Raw genomic sequence first — 6424 nt, 5'->3', positions numbered from 1 at the left:
ACAGATTTTTTTCCGTTAAGATGTTTTCCAGAGGATCAAGCTTTGCGTCTGGAGTGAGGAACACCATTCGTCTACAAGTGGACAAATCTGATCTGCAGAAAAAAAATGATATTCTGTACGTTGGACATACCATCATTGAAAAAATGGCAGGTATTCCTCTTAAAGAACTTTGTGTCCAGGAGGCTAAGAAAATCGGCCAGTGTGACATAACTTTCAATGAGCAAGGCACTTTTTTGTTGTTTTATGAATGCCTTAGGAAAAACTGTAGCAATGCAGTTCTGAAGAATGTCAGTTTTCACCCTTTATTCGAATTGGAAGATAAAAGCGCTGTTTGTCCATGTGTACAAGCCCTTTACTCCGGTGTCTGTAATACAGACATTTTTGTCCAACTACTGTGTGTATGTAAAGGGTGGCATAAGGCAGACCAGTGCCTCAAATGTATTTAATGGCACATACAAGTTCATTGTGAAACTGAAGCCAGATCCCTCTTGCATTGGTGGGGTGAGGCATCCTCCAGCCAATTTCTCAGTGGCTGGTCATAGAGGCTATTTGTGGTACCAGGGCCAGCCATCTTTTTGCAGGAATTGCCATGTCTTTGGCCACGTTATGGAGGATTGTCCAAATGTCAAGGTGTGCAGACTTTGCAAGACACCTGGTCATGAAGCTGGAGGCTGCCCTATGCCGAGGGCCTGTGACATGTATGGAAATACTGGGCATGTCTACAGGACCTGCCCAGTGGCAAAAAGAAAGGCAGCAAAATTTGAGCAAGATGAGAGGCAGTCGAATGGCAGCTGAGCTTGCTTATACAAAAAAGACAGAGGAGGCTAGGAAGGTGCTGGAGCAAGAGGATGAGCAAGAGAAGAAGGAAAGTTTGCTGGCTGAGAAAGGTGCTTTGCATGAGGAAGTGGAATCAAGCGATGATCCACTGAGCCCAGAAATTAATAAGTCCCAAGAAATTGAGGAATGGTCATCATCTGATGCAAATTCCTCCATTTGGACGGAAGAAGGAGATGGAGATTCCTTTAGGAAAGCAGCTAAAAAACAGAGGACGGGAGTATTGGAGCCGCCGATTGTGGTGACGTCGAACAGGTTCAAAACGTTATTTGAGGAAGGGATGGATATTGGGTCTGGCGGCGATATACCTCCCCCCCCCCCCCGTGACTTATGTCCTTATCATCCTAGGGTTGCTATAAAATAGACTTGCATGGCCTTTGCAATTGCATCTTCTAATGTCCGAGTTTTTGCAAACAAGAACAGAAGGGCTGCAATTTTAGAAGAACTCGCAGGGGCAGGTGCGGATATTATATGCTTACAAGAATGTGGTTTAAACAAGGAAGTAAGAAAAGAAGAATGGAGACATGGACCAGCAGTGTGGTCGAGTTCTTTAGTTAATAGAAATGATGGGGTGGGTGTTTTGTTTAAAAACAAAAAGTTTGAAATATGTAGTTATGCGGTGATTGAGGCTGGCAGGTGTATAATGGTGGTGGTGGAATTTAATGGGTTAAGATTTCGTGTGATAAATGTGTATGCGTCAACAAAGAGGAACGAGAGAATAGTTTTGTTTGAGAAAATTAAGTTGTATTTGCCTGGGAAGGATCCGCTTGTTTGGGTGGGGGACTTTAATTGTATGATTGATGGTGATAGTGTGGATGCTTCTGGGAACTTTCTTAAATCTATGCTCCTGAATTTTAAACTGCAGGACATGGCAAAACAAGGTGGGGTGAACCCACCACCTGTAACTTATCACTCTGAGTGTGGAAGGTATAGTTCTAGAATTGACATGTGTTTTGTATCAAAAGGTGTGGTGTGTAAGAAATATATGCAAACTAAGGTGATGTATTCTGATCATGAGTGTGTGAAATGTGAATTGGTGTTGGATGAAAATTGTGTGAATGGGAGAGGTATATGGAAATTAAATGTGAGCTTGTTAGAAGATGAGGAATTGTATAAATACGTATGTAATAAAATACAGAGAATGCTGTGATACAAAAGGGGAGTTCGACAGTATTGGAGTGGTGGGATTGGATTAGAAAGCAAAAGTGTGTTTTTTCCTAATGAAGGGTATAAATGGGCTGTTAGAAAGAAGAGAAGGTATGAATGGCTAAATAAGAGGTTAGTATTTCTTAAAACCTTGAAAAAAAAAAAAAATGGATGGAAGTTGGATGTGGAAATTGAAGCAGCAAAGAAAAAGTGTAGTGAACGTTTAATTGGGAGAGGCAAATAAATAATATAACAGGCCAAGATGGACAAGCTTGAAAAATGTTCGATTTTTTTTTTCAAAAAGGTAGTGGGACGTAAAGAGGATTTTGTGAGAGCATATGATGTGGAGGGAAGTGTTGTGAAAGTGAATGATGTTTTTGGTGCGATTGAAGATGTCTATAAGGATTTGTATGCAGAGAAGACATGTGATATAATCCTTGAGTATGATTTGTTTGTGTGTATTGAGAGAAAAGTGTCAGAATGATTTGACTGAACTGATGAAGGATATATACAGTATGAGGAAGAGGTGAATCTTGTGATAGTATGGCTTTAAACAAGACACCAGGCGAGGAAAGGCTGCCGGCTGAGTTTTATAGAAGAATGTGGGATATTATGGGATGTGATTTAGTGGAATTATATAAATGTTTGTGGAACAATAATAGGATGGCTGAAAGTATCAAAAGTGGTGTGGATTTTTTTAATTTATAAGAATAGTGATGAGATTGACATAAAAAATTGAAGGCGAATTAAACTTTTGAATGTCGACTATAAGATCTTTGCAAAATTACCGTAGTTGCAAATAGGATGAGAGGGGTGATTAATCAAGTGATTGGTGAAGAGCAAGTGTGTGGTGTACCTGGAAGGAGGATAAGTAAGAATTTGTTGAGAGATATGCTGTGGGATAGTATGATTAGAAAGCAGATTTATTTGCGTGTATTGAGAGGAAAGTGTTGGAGAATGATTTGGCTAAACTGATGAAGGATATAGATGAGGAAGAGGTGAAGGGTGTGATGGTTAGTATGGCTCTAAACAAAACACCAGGTGAGGATGGGCTGCCAGCTGAATTTTATAGAAGAATGTGGGATATTATGGGTTGTGATTTAATGGAAGTATATAAGTGTATGTAACAATAGTAGGTTGGCTGAAAGTATGAAAAGTGGTGTGGTTGTTTTAATCTATAAAAATGGGGATGAGAAGTATGTCAAAAATTGGAGGCCAATTACACTATTGAATGTTGACTAAGATATTTGCAAAATTAATTGCAAGTAGGATGAGAGGGGTGATTAGTCAAGTGATTGGTGAAGAGCAAGTGTGTGGTGTACCTGGAAGGAGGATAAGTGAAAATTTGTGTTTGTTGAGAGATGTGTTGTGGGATAGTATGAGTAGAAAGCAGGATGTTAGTATATTGTCAATTGACTTTGAAAAGGCTTTTGATAGTGTCGCATGTTTTTTTGTTTAGGGTGTCAATTAAGATGGCTTTTCCTGGTGTTTTTGTGAATGTGATAAGGATGTTGTATAAGGATGCATGTAGTAAAGCTTTTATGAGTAGGTTGGTTAGTGAAGTGAAGATGTGGTCAGGTGTGAGGCAAAGTCACCCACTATCACCTATTGTGTTTGTGTAATGCAGTCTTTATTGGAGCTGATCAGGGGAGATAAATATATGAGGTGTGTAAAAGCACCTGGAAGCGGTGGGAAAGAAGTGAAAGTTTTAGCATATATGGATGATGTGTTTGGTTTGTAATTCTGTGTGCGCGCTATGAAGGGCTGAATTGTTAGTGTCCTTATTTTGTGGAGCATCCACTTTTATGATGAATTGGGGTAAAAGTGTGTGGAAGTGTTTTGGAGATGTGACTGTAAATGAGGACTTGGGTTTTGGAAGAGTATATCGGACTGTGAAGTTGCTAGGTGTGAAATTGGATGAAAGTTTGGATGGGAGAGAGTTGGGAGGATGTAGGTAAGAGTGATGAAAAAGTAAAATTTTTGGAAATTGAGAGAGAGTTGTCTTTTGTGGTTATAATTTTAATAATTAAGAGCGTGATTTTGCCAATGTTGTTGTATGTTGCGTTAGCATTTCCACCTGGATAATTGATTCTGAGAAGACTGAATAGAATGTTTCCATTTTTGTTCCAAAGAAAAAAAAACCAAAGAGTGAAAAGAGAGATTGTCATGAAAGATTGAAGTGATGGAGGGATGAACTTTGCAAATATTGAATTATATTTGAGTGTGAATGTCCTTTCTGCAGCAAAAAGATTGCGGGGAGGAGACTGGAAATCTACATGCATGTTGAGGTTTTTAGTGGGAATATTTAATGCAAATTATGTGCATTTGTAGGTCTTAAGTGGTATTGTTTTATTGAAAAGTTAATGAAAAAGTTTGATCTGGAGGGTGTGGGGAATGATGTCTGGAAGGATAAGAAGAGCATGCTGAATTTTACTGGTGAGAGCTACAATGAAACAAATATGGTGAGAGGTAAGGATGTTGGGAAAGTGTGGAAAAGTTTGATATTCCATCAGTTTTCAAATAGACAGAGATAAATTGTATGGCAGAGTATGCATGGGGCACTACCAGTGAGGGAATTTTATAAGAATCGGAGTATATGAAGTAGTGATGCATGTCCCAGAGAGTTGTCATGGAAGTGAAAGTATTGTATATCTGTTCTGGAATTGTGGAGTGGCTCAGGATGTTTGGAAGGGAATGGGTCCATTACTTTAAAAACTAATTTAGATTAAATAATTTGTCTTTTGGGTTGATAATGTTTGGATTGGTGCAGTGAGTATGAAACGTCAAAGAGTTTTATTTATTATGATAGTTGTTATTGAAGAAGTATTGTGGGTAGTGTTGAGCATTCCGATACTGCAAGTATCGGGTATCGGCCGATACTTGCTGTATCGGAATTTCCGATACCGAGATCCGATACTTTTGTGGTATCGGGTATCGGGTATCGCAACAACATTAATGTAATAATGTGTAAAAAAGAGAATTAAAATAAAAAATATCGCTATACTCACCTGTCCGACGCAGCCGGGATCTCAGCGAGGGAACCGGCAGCGTTGTTTGTTTAAATTTCGCGCTTTTACTTGGTTACGTGAAGTCCCAGCTTGTGATTGGTCAGGGCGGCCATGTTGCCGGGACGCGGACCAATCACAGCAAGCCGTGACGAAATTACGTCACGGCTTGCTGTGATTGGTCCGCGTCCCGGCAACATGGCCGCCATTAACCAATCACAAGCCGTGACGTCACGGGAGGCTGGACATGCGCGTATTTTGAAAAGCGCGCGTGTCCAGCCTCCAGTGACGTCCCGGCAACATGGCCGCCATTAACCAATCACAAGCCGTGACGTCACGGGAGGCTGGACATGCGCGTATTTTGAAAAGCGCGCGTGTCCAGCCTCCAGTGACGTCCCGGCAACATGGCCGCCATTAACCAATCACAAGCCGGGACGTCACGGGAGGCTGGACATGCGCGTATTTTGAAAAGCGCGCATGTCCAGCCTCCCGTGACGTCACGGCTTGTGATTGGTTAATGGCGGCCATGTTGCCGGGACGCGGACCAATCATAAGCCGGGACGTCACTGGAGGCTGGACACGCGCGCTTTTCAAAATACGCGCATGTCCAGCCTCCCGTGACGTCACGGCTTGTGATTGGTTAATGGCGGCCATGTTGCCGGGACGCGGACCAATCATAAGCCGGGACGTCACTGGAGGCTGGACACGCGCGCTTTTCAAAATACGCGCATGTCCAGCCTCCCGTGACGTCACGGCTTGTGATTGGTTAATGGCGGCCATGTTGCCGGGACGCGGACCAATCACAGCAAGCCGTGACGTAATTTCGTCACGGCTTGCTGTGATTGGTCCGCGTCCCGGCAACATGGCCGCCCTGACCAATCACAAGCCGGGACCTCACGTAACAAAGTAAAAGCGCAAATTTTAAACAAACAACGCTGCCGGTTCCCTCGCTGAGGTCCCGGCTGCGTCGGACAGGTGAGTATAGCGATATTTTTTATTTTAATTCTTTCTTTTACACATTAATATGGTTCCCAGGGCCTGAAGGAGAGTTTCCTCTCCTTCAGACCCTGGGAACCATCAGGAATACCGTCCGATACCTGAGTCCCATTGACTTGTATTGGTATCGGTATCGGATTGGATCCGATACTTTGCCGGTATCGGCCGATACTTTCCGATACCGATACTTTCAAGTATCGGACGGTATCGCTCAACACTAATTGTGGGATTTCAGAAATGTGTATGCATTTAAAAAGAAAACTGACTGTGGATGAATATCTGAGGATGATATTAGATAAATTGTTCACTGTGTATTTGTTGGATAAGAAAAGATTTGGGAAGAATGAGGCTGAAGGGGTGTGGAAGTTTTTGAAATGTAGCCAGGTTTAGGATTATTGGGGATGGTTGAGGTTATATGGGTGGTGGGCTAAATATTGTCATTA

The sequence above is a fragment of the Ranitomeya variabilis genome, chromosome 1 (assembly GCF_051348905.1).
Source record: "Ranitomeya variabilis isolate aRanVar5 chromosome 1, aRanVar5.hap1, whole genome shotgun sequence".
Taxonomy (NCBI): Eukaryota; Metazoa; Chordata; class Amphibia; order Anura; family Dendrobatidae; genus Ranitomeya; species Ranitomeya variabilis.
The sequence above is the reverse complement of the archived record's forward strand: the minus strand, read 5'-3'. Positions refer to the sequence as shown.